The 15,138-nt window shown below is 45.0% G+C and overlaps 1 long non-coding RNA gene across 1 annotated transcript in view; it reads left to right on the forward strand.

Annotated features, from left to right (window-relative positions):
• The window catches only part of LOC141257468 (uncharacterized), a 202,444-nt gene that overhangs the window by 46,166 nt on the left and 141,140 nt on the right, over nt 1-15,138 (forward strand). Inside the window, exon 2 of the long non-coding RNA XR_012318071.1 lies at nt 3,592-3,641. This is a non-coding gene — a long non-coding RNA (uncharacterized lncRNA). The remainder of the gene's footprint in view (nt 1-3,591; nt 3,642-15,138) is intronic.

The following is a 15,138-nucleotide window of genomic DNA, read 5'->3' on the forward strand; positions in this document are numbered from 1 at the left end:
GATCGATCTGTAGGGATAAGCGGACCTGTGGAAGTTCGATTCGGGTTCCAGAACTGTACCCAAACCTGAACAAGAACCCGACCTCCATTGAAATCTATTGGGACCCGAACTTTGGACCTGGAAAATTCTCTCTCTCTCCTCCATGACTTCCCCCAGAACTCAGAACATGAAAACGGACTTTCGGGAGAAGTCCGTGTTCGGAGTTCAGCACCGGACGCCAAGGTTCGCTCATCTCTATCGATCTGTCCTCATACGATATGTATTTCTATTGGAGCATATCCCGTATTTTCGGGATTCTGAAGGGAATGTTCTACAATGAAGATTTAATGATGTGCGAACGACACAATATTTTGTTGGCTATAGGTGATATTTTCACATGCGGGAGCTTTTCTGACCTCCTATCCATAGACATTAATACAGAGTCATTCCCTTTGCAGCTATAACAGCCTCCACTCTTCTGAGAACGTTTTCTTCAAGATTTTGGAGATGTCTGTGGGTATTTTTCTCCTTCATCCAGAAGAGCGATTTATGAGGTCAGACACTGATGTTGGGGAGAGGCTGGGATCACATTCTCCATTCTAATTCATCCCAAAGGTGTTGGAAGAGGCTGAGGTCCGGGCTCTGTGCAGCCGGTCATGTTCTTCCATCAAACTCCCCCAACCATGTCTGTATGGAGCTAGTGCACTGGACTTAGTCATTGGAAACAGAAAAAGGACCTTTCCCAAACTGTTTCTACAAAGTGAGAAACTACAATTGTCCAAAATGTCTTGTGGTAAAGTGTTAAGATTTCTCTTCACTGGAACTATGTGCCTGAGGCCGACCCATGAAAAACAAGCCCATATCATTATCCTTCCATCACAAAACTGGACAATTGGCAGAATGAAGTCAGACGGGTAATGTTCTTCTTGAATTCACTAAATTCAGACTCCTCCATCAGACACCAAACAGGGAAGTGCAATCCGTCACCACACAGAACACGTTTCATCCAGAGTCCAGTGGTGGTGGTTTTACACCTCTCCATCGGACGCTCGGCATTGTGCTTGGTGATGTAAGGCTGCATGCAACAGCTTGGCCATGAAGCTCCCGACATTAATACCAGAGGAGGCTTAGATTCTGTAGTTATGGAGTCAGCAGAGCGTTGGTGACTTTTCTACACAGGTAACACAGGTTATCAAACTTGGGGTTATTCAGTCCGAAAAAATGAAGGATTATGGGCAATTGTATTACAATGTAATATGAAGGAACTGTACAGAGGTCTTTCTAATGATCTTTTTAGGCCTGCGATGCTGACAAGGGGCCATCTTCTACATCTAGAGAAATTTATTTACAAGAGCCCCCTCCTATACCAACTATGTAAATAGAGTAGCTCAAACAATGAGACCTAAGCCCTGTGAATAATGCCCTCCCTAACCCCTTGACCTGTGGATGTGGAGATATGCTTCTCTAGCAGAGAGACTTAAAACAAAGAATTAGAGAGACTTGACAAGGAGAATCAAATACATACTCTCTGAGACCATCAGTTTGAAAGCATGGCTTTAACCAAGGAGACACAGATTTGGATTCTACATGATTCCAGCCTAAGGGTATATGGCCCTGACTGGAAAGATATGGATCTGCTCCATTGACCATCAGAGAACCCATGGATACATTTTGGGGAGACCAGGTTGGGATGATGAAGTCACCTGGCCACATGGATATGTTGTTTGGGGTTGCCAGGTGGGACCCTCCGTGGCCTGGAACCCATGGAAACATTCGGAGTAGCCAGATTGGGACCAGCCGGTCATCTGGCCCCGTGGAAACTCTCAGAGAGGCCAGGGTGGGACCCTCGGGTCTCCTGGCCTTGTACCTCGATGGACTGCTAGCTTCCTAAGCTTTTTGCTACCTTCTCTCTGTGGGGGTTCACCAGAAGCGGGGGGCCACTGGTTGAGGTAGTTGGCTCTGGAAGTCCCAAAGTTGCAGCTGGTCTATCCCAGGCGGGCGGAGCGGAAGGGTGAGACTGTTTAATGTTGTACAATCTTGGGTATTAGCTGGGACCGTTCTAACTGTTTATTGTCCATTTTGTGGTTCAATAAAGTATTGCCACACTGTTTTACCCTCACCCTGTGTTGTCTGAGTAGTGTTATGCCCATGGAAGACCCCGTGTCATCACAACCACATTATCTTAATTTTATCTAGTTTTTGGGACATAATGTTGTGGCACTTACTATTATATAGGTACGACTGGTTCTCCTCCTGGTCCTGTTACTGCTGTTTTCCCCACAGTATCGCACAGCTCTCCAATCCATACAATGGCTTCTGATGGAGGAACATGAGACCAGACCTGTCCTTAGTCTCCTCCAATTGAAAACTTCACATGAGAAAACTAGAAAACTGCTTTAATTATGTCACTTTTTGTAACAATGAAACCCTGTAATATTGTCTCCATCCTGTAATAAGGTCCATCATCTTGTAATGTCCTCTATCATTTCCCACCTTGCAATAATGTTTCCATCTTGTATTAATGTCTCCTATCTTGAATTAATGTCCCCCATCTTGTAATAATGTCATCCATCCTTTCCCATCCACTAATAATTTCCACCACCCCGTAATAATATCCTTCATCATTTCACACCCTGTAATAATGTCTCCATCCTGTAATAATGTTCCCCATACTGTAATATTTAGAGATGAGCGAACCGAAACGTAAATGTTCGGGGTTCAAGGATCAAACGTTTGGGTCAGCATCGTTTTCAATGAGGTTCTGGTTCTGGTTCAAGTTTGGGTACAGTTCTGGTTCTAATAATGTAGATTGCAAGCTTGCGAGCAGGGTCCTCACTCCTCCTGGTATCTGTTGATTTATGTGATTCTTGTTATTCTGTAATGTCTTTTATTGTCCGTACAAGTCCCCTCTAAAATGTAAAGTTCTGCGGAATATGTTGGCGCTATAGAAATAAAAATTATTATCATAATGTCTCCATCCTATAATAATGTCCCCCATCATCTGAAAAAGTAGCTGGAGACGGCAAAATCTCTTCTGCCCTCCCGTGATCATTACACCCTTAATAATGTCCTCCATTCTGTAATAATGTCCTCCATCATTTCCCACAGCGTAATAATGTTTTCCATCATGTAATAATGTTACCCATCATGTAATATTGTCTCCATCCTGTAATAATGCCCCCCATCATCTGAAAAGACAGCGAAACCCCTTCCTCCCTTCCGTGATCCTTATACCCTTGACTGCAGCATAGTGCTGGGTAGAAAAGGAAGGAAAATAAAGTAACGATGTTCAGTATATTACAGAAATTTATAACGTTGCGATGCCTGGAGGATAATTAAATTGAAAAAAGTTTAGTTACTATTAAATACAGACTAATGCAATTATGTATTTAAAGCATTCCATTTGTAAATATTTACAGGATAAATGAAACCTCTATGAAGCATAATAATTAGGCAGTAATGTATAATTGCTAGTTTAAACCTAAGACATTGCACTTTAGTAACCAATACATCACTCTCATAAGAGACACAAAGTACAAGAAGAATATTCTACATCTACAAATAATTATGCTTCTATGGGAGATTATCACTATTTTTTTTGATTATTTTTAGGCCGATAACTATTCGATAAAAAGACTTGTGATCTTCATTACTTTTAACAGGTGAGATTGTTCCCCTTCTGCATAGAACAATTAATTTTTTTTCTCAAAAATATAATTTTTAGTTTTGTCTTCTGTTGTTTCCTGTGTCTCTCGGAATTAAAGCAATAATTTGTATTTTTGCTCTAATAAAGCATAATTCTCGAAGAAAGTCATCTTAACGTATTTATGTTTATAGCCTAGGTCTCTTGTAGAAATTTTCCGGCTGTGCTTTGATTAATGTGAATCATATTTCTCAGCGTTTGTGATTTATAAATTACAATTCATAGTAAATCTTGGAAATGCAAAATCCGGATCTATACATTTCTTTGTGAAATAAATGCGGTTTATCGTTAGTGTAGAATGATACGTCGGGAATGCAAATCACAAAGAAAACCATTAGCCTCTTATGAGCACAGACCATGGCAAATCTGTTCATCAGCAATGTCAGCTCTATATTACCTCTACCTACCAATAACCTGTATATTATTTATCTCCAAATTTTTCATTATTTTTCTGATTTACCTACGGTTGAAGTCATAAGTTTACATATATTTTAGGTTGAAGTCATTGAAACATATGCACAGGAATGTAGTATAAATGAGGGTTTTGAGATATGGCCACTTACAAGTACTTCTCACTAAATTAGAATATCATCAAAAAGTAAATTTATTTCAGTTCTTCAATACAAAAAGTGAAACTCATATATTATATAGAGTCATTACAAACAGAGTGATCTATTTCACGTGTTTAGTTCTGTTAATGTTGATGATTATGGCTTACAGCCAATGAAAACACAATAGTCATTATCTCAGTAAATTAGAATAATTAACAAAAACACCTGCAAAAGCTTCCTAAGGCTGTATGCCCACGTAGCATTTTTCAAGCGTATATGCTGCGGAATTTCCGCAGCGTAAACGCTTGAAAAACGCATGTATATCCGCACCCCATGTTCCCCAATGGGATTCCGCAAGTTCTATGCACATGCTGCGGATTTTTCCGCAGCGTTTATGCCGTGTTCAAAAATCCGCAGCATGTCATTTAATTTTGCGTTTCCGCAAGCGGAATTGCCTTTGTCCAATGCATAAAAAACGCAAGGCAATTCCGCATGTGGAAAACGCGTGATAAACGCGCGAAAAATGCGCGATAAACGCGTGCGGAATTCCGCATGCGTTTTTCCGGGAGAGGACTTGCATTTATGCAGCAGAAATTTTCTGCTTCATAAATGCAACGTGGGCACATAGCCTAAGTGTTTAAAAAGGTCCCTTAGTCTGTTTCAGTAGGCTCCACAATCATGTGGAAGACTGCTGACTTGACAGATGTCCAGAAGGCAGTCATTGACACACTTCACAAGAAGGTAAGCCACAAAAGGTCATTGCTAAAAAAGCTTGCTGTTCACAGAGTGCTGTATCCAAGCTTATTAATGGAAAATTGAGTGGAAGGAAAAAGTGTGGTAGAAAAAGGTGCACAAGCAACCAGGATAACTGCAGTCTTGAAAGGATTGTTAAGAAAAGGCCATTCAAAAATTTGGGGGAGATGCACAAGGAGTGGACTGCTGCTGGAGTCATTACTTCAAGAGCCACCACACACAGACGTATCCAGGACATGGGCTACAAGTGTAGCATTCCTTGTGTCAAGCCACTCATGATCAATAGACAATGCCAGAAGCATCTTACCTGGGCCAAGGAGAAAAAGACCTGGACTGTTGCTCAGTGGTCCAAGGTGTTGTTTTAAGATGAAAGTAAATTTTGAATTTCATTTGGAAATCAAGGTCCCAGAGTCTGGAGGAAGAGTGGAGAGGCCACAATCCAAGCTGCTTGAGGTCTAGTGTGAAGTTTCCACAATCAGTGATGGTTTGGGGAGCCATGTCATCTGCTGGTGTAGGTCCACTGTGTTTTATCAAGACCAAAGTCAGCGCAGCCGTCTACCAGGAAATTTTAGAGCACTTCATGCTTCCCTCTTTCGACTAGAGATGAGCGTTGTTCGACTCGAACTGTTCGCCAATCTCAAATTCGAGCTGTTTTGGGCGGTGCTCGAGCCGTTCGGCGAACACGAACGATTTGAGAAAAATTCGGCTGTTCGAGGTTATGTTCGATAACTGTTCGTGCACCAAAATCATAACTGGATTTTTTCTCAGTAATGATGAAAATTAATGTTAATACGCAGTTTGAGTGTACAGTGGGGTGGGGGGAGGGGCAGGGGATGGATCTCTCCGGGAATAATGAAGATCTCCATTTTTTTTTCTCTTTCCCGCATTTACAGTGGGGCGGTGCAGTCTGTCAGCCTATCAGCAGCGCACACACGGAGCGAAGTGCTTTTTTTCACACAAGCAAGGGCATGTGTCATTGGCAGTGTATGTCACATGTCCTTGCCCTATAAGACCAAGCCATTTTCCCCGTCGCCACCATTTTCTCACTGCTGCAGCTGCGTGTTAGACGGCACCGCTGTTGCTGTGTGCGCTATACCTTGTTAATTTCAAGCCAATTTTCGCACAAATCTACAGATAGCTTGGGAGTAGGGAATAGTTGTGATTGCAGTCCTTTTAAGGACTAGGTTACAGCATTTCCTACGACTTTTATCAGGCAGGTCTGTGCTCTTAAATAGATAGATTGTGGGAGTAAAGACTAATTGTAATTGCAGTCCTTTTCAGGACTAGGTTACATCAGTTCCTATCAGTTTTTGCCAGGCAGGTCTGTGCCAGTGCTGTGCAAGTTTTTTTCACAGCATTTGGCTGAATCTAGCAAAGCTAATCCTTTTTGGCCTATTGCAGAGTGTGTTAGTCAGTGGAGTAGCCTATCTGTGTTGCAAGATATACCACCTGTGTATAGAATACCAATTTTTTTACTGCACCTAGTGAAGTAAAATCTTTTGGGCATAGCATCATTCTATTAGTCCATCTATACTGACCTCCATCAGGTTGCAAATTGAATATAATTTTTTTCTGCATCTAGCTCTGAAAAAATATTTGGGCTTCTAGCAGTGTGTGGGACTTGTTCTATTAGTCCATCTATACTGACCTCCATCAGGTTGCAAACTGAATATAATTTTTTTCTGCATCTAGCTCTGAAAAAATATTTGGCCTTCTAGCAGTGTGTGGGACTTTCTCTATTAGTCCATCTGTACTGACCTCCATCAGGTTGCAAATTAAAAATAATTTTTATCTGCATCTAGCTCTGAAAAAATATTTGGCCTCCTAGCAGTGTGTGGGACTTTCTCTATTAGTCCATCTATACTGACCTCCATCAGGTTGCAAATTGAAAATAATTTTTATCTGCATCTACCTCTGAAAAAATATTTGGGCTTCTAGCTGTGTGTGGGACTTGTTCTATTAGTCCATCTATACTGACCTCCATCAGGTTGCAAACTGAATATAATTTTTTTCTGCATCTAGCTCTGAAAAAATATTTGGCCTTCTAGTAGTGTGTGGGACTTTCTCTATTAGTCCATCCATACTGACCTCCATCAGGTTGCAAATTAAAAATAATTTTTATCTGCATCTACCTCTGAAAAAATATTTGGGCTTCTAGCTGTGTGTGGGACTTTTTCTATTAATCCATCTATACTGACCTCCATCAGGTTGCAAACTGAATATAATTTTTTTCTGCATCTATCTCTGAAAAAATATTTGGCCTTCTAGCAGTGTGTGGGACTTTCTCTATTAGTCCATCTATACTGACCTCCATCAGGTTGCAAATTGAATATAATTTTTTTTCTGCATCTACCTCTGAAAAAATATTGGGCTTCTAGCTGTGTTTGGGACTTGTTCTATTAATCCATCTATACAGACCTCCATCAGGTTGCAAACTGAATATAATTTTTTTCTGCATCTACCTCTGAAAAAATATTTGGGCTTCTAGCTGTGTGTGGGACTTGTTCTATTAGTCCATCTATACTGACCTCCATCAGGTTGCAAACTGAATATAATTTTTTTCTGCATCTAGCTCTGAAAAAAATATTTGGCCTTCTAGCAGTGTGTGGGACTTGTTCTATTAGTCCACCTATACTGACCTCCATCAGGTTGCAAATTCAAAATAATTTTTTGTCTGCATCTAGCTCTGAAAAAATATTTGGCCTTCTAGCAGTGTGTGGGACTTTCTCTATTAGTCCATCTATACTGACCTCCATCAGGTTGCAAACTGAATATATTTTTTTTCTGCATCTACCTCTGAAAAAATATTTGGGCTTCTAGCTGTGTGTGGGACTTGTTCTATTAGTCCATCTATACTGACCTCCATCAGGTTGCAAATCGAATATAATTTTTTTCTCCATCTAACCCAGCCAATAGTTTTGGCCTAATACCACAGTTTGGCCACTCAGCTCTGCTCGGTTCCCATCCATTGTTTTTTTGTGCAAACAACTCCAGAGTTGTGAATTAGTTAACCACCAAAATGAGTGGAAAAAGGCCTGCTGCTGGTGGAAAGGGGAATAGGCGTGTTGGGAAGGGGAAAAAAGGTTGTGTCCGTCGGGTAGGTGTTAAAGCAACAGTAACATCTGCAGAAGAAAGACCATCTTCCAGCCAAACTAAAATGTCTACTTCTTTTAGCGGACAATGTGATAAGATCCCTTTCTTACGGCCACGCCAATCGCTACAAATTCCAGATGAGGCACAAAAACAGCAGGTGCTTCAACGGATATCAAGTGCTCCTTTAAGTGGGCTCTCCTCCACATCAACTTCAACATCACAAATACTCCAGTCCTCAAAGGTGTCACCCCAATCGCACTTGCTTCCTCACAGCTCCCAAATCTCCAGCTGCCCGTCTGAGTATGAGGTAGAACAGATGGTTGAGTCTGCAGAGCTGTTTACTCATACTATAGCCTGGGAATCAGAGGTCGACTCCAGCGCTTCTGTGAATCCAGACGAGGAAATGATCTGCACTGATGCCCAGAATCTTTATGAGTCGGATCCAGGACCAGACGCAGAAGGTTCTGACCATAATGTAGACCCTCATTCCCAAACTGTAACTCCTGTTGGTGGAGACAATGAGGAAGACGATGATGAGACTCAAATACCTGATTGGAGCGACAACTTTAGTTTTTTGTCAGGGCAGGAACAGGTTGGCTCTGAGGACGACGGGTGTGATAATGCACAGGGTGATGATGATGAGGTTGGAGATCCCACTTACTGTCAACCCACAGTCAGCCAAGAGATGAGGTCAGCAGAGGAGGTGGAGGAAGATGCTAGTGACGACGAGGTCAGGTTGCGCCTTCCTGGACAGAGACGTAGTACTGGAAGCACGTCAACAACTGCATCCTCAAACACAACTCTGCCTCTCACCACAAGTCGTGGTGGCTCTTCAGGTCGCATGGGTGCTAAGCCTTGCATAGCCTGGGCATTTTTTCAGATCGTTAAAGATGACCCAACTCGTGTTATCTGTAACATTTGTCAGCAAAAGCTAAGTAGAGGCCAAAAAATACATAGTTTGAGTACTTCATGCATGAACCGGCACATGGACATGAAGCATAAGTTGCAGTGGGAAGCTCAGTGTGCTACAATGCGGCCTAGCCGGCCGGGCCAACCACCGTCTGCCATATCTTGTGCATCCGCGGCCTCTTCATCCTCTGTGACTGGGGGGACAGCAGTCACACCTGTTTTGGGGCGCAGACCTGCCACCTCTTTACCCGCAACAGCCAGCGTGATTGGCAGGTCATCATTTTCTTTGGAGGTGGTAACACCAGCTGGTGTTGAGCGCTGTCCGACATCGATAGCACCACCTTTGGATCAAGGCAACCTAACATGTCCGCCTGCATCTTCCTCACAGACCGGCAGTTTGCCAGGGACACCCTTATCAACCCCGTCTAAGCACAATAGCCAGCCCTCGGTCCCTCAGATGTGGACAAGTAAAAGACCATTTCCTCCTAGCCATGAGAAAGCTAAGAGGTTGAATTTCACCATCTGCAAGCTCTTGGCTACAGAAATGCTGCCTTTCCGCCTGTTGGACACAGAGGATTTTCGAGACCTTATGTCCGTCGCAGTGCCCCAGTACCAGATGCCCAGTCGGCACTACTTCTCAAAGAAAGATGTGCCTGCGCTCCACCAGCATGTCGCACACAACATCACCGCTTCTTTGAGAAACTCTGTGTGTGACAGGGTGCATTTCACCACAGACACTTGGACGAGTAGGCATGGACAGGGGCGTTACATGTCGCTGACTGGGCACTGGGTAACTATGGTGACAGCAGGACAAGGGGCTGCTGTCCAAGCCTTGCCGTCCCCACGAGTTGTGCGTCAATCCTCTTTATGTCAAAGTTCCTCCACTGCTTCTGCCTCCTCAACCTCCTCTCGGTCTTCCACCTGCACCCAAAGCCTGTCTGGTCATGCCACAAGCTTTCTAAGTGCGCAGAAGGGATCCTGCACACCTCCTTACTATGCTGGCAGTAGGGCTCAATGTCATCAGGCGGTTTTTACTTTGAAATGTCTGGGAAATGTGAGTCACACAGCTGAGGAGTTGTGGTCAGCTCTGGAGAACCAATTAAATGAATGGTTGTCTCCACTGGACCTGAAACCAGGGAAGGCCGTGTGCGACAATGCTGCAAACCTGGGTGCGGCCCTTCGCCGGGGCAATGTCACACACGTGCCTTGTATGGCTCACGTGTTGAACCTGGTTGTCCAGCAATTTTTAGCCCACTATCCCAGACTAGATGGCCTTCTGCAGAGGGCACGGTCGCTGTGTGCTCACTTCCGCCGTTCGCATCCTGCAGCTCAGCGACTTACATCTCTACAGAAGTCGTTGGGCCTGCCACTTCACCGGCTAAAATGCGATGTGCCTACCCGGTGGAATTCAACTCTGCACATGTTGCAGCGACTGTGGCAGCACCGACAAGCCCTGGTGCAATACGTTCTGACGTATAGCCTGGGCCAACGAGATCCAGAGGTGGGGCAAATCACGCTGGAGGAGTGGTCTCAGATCAGGGACCTATGCACCCTTCTGCACAGTTTTGAAATGGCGACGAAGATGTTTAGTGCTGACGATGCCATTATCAGCATGACTATTCCGGTGATTTACATGCTGGAGCACATGTTAAACAGAATTCGGAGTCAGGTGGTGGCACAAGAGGAGGTGGAGGAAGTAGAGGAGGAGGAGTTGTATGCGGAAGGGCTAACATCTGCAAGGTCCAGACGGTCGGCAGCACCAAGGCGGCAGGCATGCGAGGGTGGGGGAGATGGTTTTACCAGGGCGCATGGTAGCAGCCAAACTAGTGAGGAAGGTGCAGGAGCCCAGGAAGAAGTGGAGGACGAACTGATGGAAGACTCATCAGATGAGGGAGACCTTGATCACATTTCTGTTGTGCGAGGTTGGGGGGAGAGGACAGAGGAAGGAAGCATGATTGTTACCTCGCCACCAACACAACAGGGACTTGGTGCTCCTGGATGCGCAACACACATGAGTGCCTTCTTGCTGCACTACCTGCAACATGACCCTCGAATTGCGAGAATTAGAAATAATCCTGACTACTGGGTTGCCACACTGTTAGATCCCCGGTACAAAAGTAAATTTGCAGAAATTATTCCTGCCATAGAAAGGGATGCACGCATGCAGGAGTATCAGCAGAGACTGTTGCAGAATCTTACATGTGCTTTTCCACAAAACACCAGTGGTGCACGTAGTGAATCTCACAGTTCCAACTTGCCAACCGTGGGACCGTCAAGTGTTCAGCACTCAAACCGTAACAGAACCACAGTATCTGCTGGTAACATCAATTTTGCGGAATCATTTCACCACTTTTTTAGCCCATCCTTTGCAAGGCCACAGGAGACAAGAAGTCTGACACATAGTCAACGCCTAGAGACGATGGTACAGGAGTATCTCCAAGTAAACATTGAAGCCATGACTGTGTCACTGGACCCTTGCTCTTTTTGGGCTTCCAATCTGGATAAATGGCCGGAGCTAGCCACTTACGCCTTGGAGATCTTGTCATGCCCCGCAGCCAGCGTTCTGTCTGAACGTGTGTTCAGCGCTGCTGGTGGTGTGCTGACAGATAAGCGCACGCGGCTCTCCACTGATAATGTAGACAGACTCACGTTCATAAAGATGAACAAATCATGGATCCGAAACGACTTTTCTACCCCTGTGTCATCCTGGGGAGAGTAAAAGCTTGATGATTGGTTAAAATCACCCTACCAACCGTTTTAAGCTTTCAAATTACTAATCATGTTTATCTGTATCTTGGCTGGAAAATAATTTGGGCTTTGTAGCAGTGTGCAGCACTGATTCTATTAGGCCATCTATAATAAGCTCCACCAGATTTAAAATTACTAATCATGTTTATCTGTATCTTGACTGGAAAATAATTTGGGCTTTGTAGCAGTGTGCAGCACTGATCCTATTAGGCCATCTATACTAAGCTCCACCAGATTTAAAATTAATAATAATTTTTAGCTGCATCTAGCCCGGAAAATAATTTTGGGGCTCCGAGATGCGCAAGACACATAAGTCCCTTCTTGCTGCACTACCTGCAACATGACCCTCATATTGTCAGAATTCGAAGTAATCATGACTACTGGGTTGCCACACTCGTAGATCCCCCAAACTTTTCGATCAACCTTTTCATTTTAATAAAGACCAAAAAAATGGTCATTTTTGAAATTATAAGCATTAGCAGGTTATTAGAAACTGAAATCAAACAGTTTTCAACTCAAAACTTTATTCTAGGTGATGTTACATTTTCACATAGGACCCCTTGTTCGAAAGGAGCTTCTGAACTCTCTCGTCCATTGAATTTGTCAGGTTTTGGATGGTTTCTGCTTCAATTGTTTTGCATGAGGGCAAAATACCCTCTCAGAGCTGTTGCTTAGATGTGAACTGCCTCCCGCCTTCATAGACACTCCTTTTGATGATGCTCCAGAGGTTCTGAATGGGGTAGAGGTCAGGGGAGCATGGGGGTCACACCATAAGTTTGTCCCCTTTTATGCCCATATCAGCCAGAGATGCAGATGTTTTATGTGCAGCATGAGATGGTGCATTATCATGCAAAAAAATGATCTTGCTGTGAAATACACGGTTCTTCTTCTTGAACCATGGCAGGAAGTGCTGTTTGAGAAAATCCACATACATTATGAAGTTCATCTTTAGCGCCTTCAGGGATCCTAAAGGGGCCGACAATCTCTCTCCCCATGATTCCAGCCCAAAACATTACTCCACCTCCTCCTTGTTGGCGCTGTAGCCGTGTTTGCGTGGGGTGTCCATCAACCAGCCATCCTCCACTCCATCCATCTGGACCATCGAGCGCTGCACGGCACTCATCCGTGAACAAAACAGTTTTGAAATCAGTCTTCATGTAATGTTTGGCCCACTGGAGCCGTTTCTGCTTGTGTGAAGTGGATAGAGGAGGTCGACAGGATGGCGTATGCACAGCTGCAAACCTCTGAAGGACCCTGCATCTTGTTGTTCGGGGGACGTTGGAGGCACCAGCAGCTTCAAAAACTTGTCTGCTGCTATGACAAGGCTTTTTTGCCGCTGCTCTTTTAACCTGATGTAATTGCCTGTAGGAAAGAGTCCTCAATTTGCCCTTATCAGCACGCACACGTGTGTACTGTGAATCAGCTACATACTTCTTGATTGCCAAGATACTTCATCCTGATCCATCGCACTATGTTGATTGTAGTCATGCCTTGACCTAAACACTCCACAATTTGTTGCTTCTCAGCAGCCGACACATCCTTTTTCTTTCCCATTTTGGCAGAAAATGTAGGCTGCTTAATAATGTGAGACAGCCTTCTTAAGTAGTCTTGCCTTTCATTGGACACACCTGCCAAACTAATTAGCACAGGTGTCTGCAATTGCTTACAGTGATATAAAGAGCCCTGACACACATCACCATCAATGAGTTTAACTGACAAACAAACAAATTCTTCCCTTTTCACTCCTAAACACTTTTTGCATAATAATTTGGAACACAGTGTACATGTGCTTTTCCACAAAACACCAGTGGTTCACGTAGTGAATCTTACAGTTCTAACTTGCCAACCGTGGTCTGTATGGAGTTGTTCAATAAAGGGCCCAAAATTAAGATAACATAGATGGGAGAGGTCTCTATGAATAGGAATTCCTAAGTATTTGATACCCTGTGAGGGCCAGGCAAAGGGAAAGTTGGACTGGATGGAATCCTATATGGATTTGGGGAGGGAGACATCGAGGGCCTCAGACTTCGCTGCATTGATTTTAAAATTTGACCATGTAACAAAGTGATCTATTTCAGCCATAACAGCATGGATGGATATATGTGATTGAGTGATATATACTAGGACATCATCAGCAAATAGAGAGCACTTGTACTCGGTGCCTCCCACCTCAATCCACCTAATATTGGGGTTATGGCGAATTGATGAGAGCAGGTGCTCCGTCACTAGGATGTATAAGAGAGGGGACAGAGGACATCCCTGCCTTGTCCCATTGGTGATTGTGAAAGGTGATGAAAATGTTCTGATGCACCCCCCTGGGCCTTGGGACACCCGGAGCCGGACCCTTTTTGGTGGATGCTGGTGGTTGTAGTCTTCGTGGCGGCGACCCGGTTCCGTGGCTCAGGGTGGTCAAACCAGTGGCGGAACTATTTATGTGGTTTTGATGTTTAAATGTCCGACTACGCCACCCGTGGATTGCGGTCAGAGTGAACCGCCGCTGCAGGGCAGACCGCTGAGGCTGGTGTTGTGGGTGCAGCAGAGCGTAGCATAACTCCCCACGGGAGGAGTATAGCCTCAAGGCAGTGTATGCGGAGGATGGGGGTGATGGTGCAGGGCAGCAGCAGTAACGACACGGAGTCAGTGATGTAGTCCAGGGCCTTTACTCACAGTTCTTATTATCCAGACCACGTCTGCAGGTAACGGCTGCCCACGTCGTACTGTGCTCACCAGGTGAGGGGCTCAGACAACTCCCAGATAACTTTGGAGCGCTTCACAGGACCCCCTTTGTGTGTCCTTTGTCTGGCCTTTCTTACCAACCCTTCTGTCCGGCTGCCTCGGGCCTCCTCTTGGTAAACTTGGCGCCAGTTTCCTTGACCCTATGTGGTGCCTTCCTAGCGGGTGTAGCGAGGGGCTGCGCCACATAAAATGTCACAGCCTCCGGTTTCTAGCTGAGGGTCGTTTCCTGCCTCCACTAGTTTCGGGGACCGGTCTCCCCCTTTGGCCTGACCGCTCCACGCAGGTGGATTCGGGCGTGCGGTGGCGACTCGCCCGTCCGCACCCCTGGGATCCCTTCATTCCTCGTTCCTGAAGCCTTCTCCGCTCCTCTTCCTTCCTTCTCCCTCTTCCAGGCCTGGGCCTCTGTTGCTAGGCCCGCCTCCGGAGCAGAGCTCATGCAGAGCCCCTGCTCCCTGCCACTTCTGCTCAGACTTCTCTGCACTGAACTAAGATGGTGCCCACCTTTTATACTCCCTTCTCAATGCACCCAGGAACTGCTTCCTCCCTGCTCCTGCACTACAGGGTTCCCCTTCCTCAGTGTTCCCTCCCCCCACTCCAGCCAGGGACAGGGACTGTCGTGCCCATCTCAGAGGCATATTGGTCGCCCTGCCCCACGGCAATGTGGTG

This window comes from Phyllobates terribilis, unplaced genomic scaffold (assembly GCF_046119375.1).
Source record: "Phyllobates terribilis strain yellow unplaced genomic scaffold, ASM4611937v1 Scaffold_3__8_contigs__length_932513732, whole genome shotgun sequence".
NCBI classification, from domain to species: Eukaryota; Metazoa; Chordata; class Amphibia; order Anura; family Dendrobatidae; genus Phyllobates; species Phyllobates terribilis.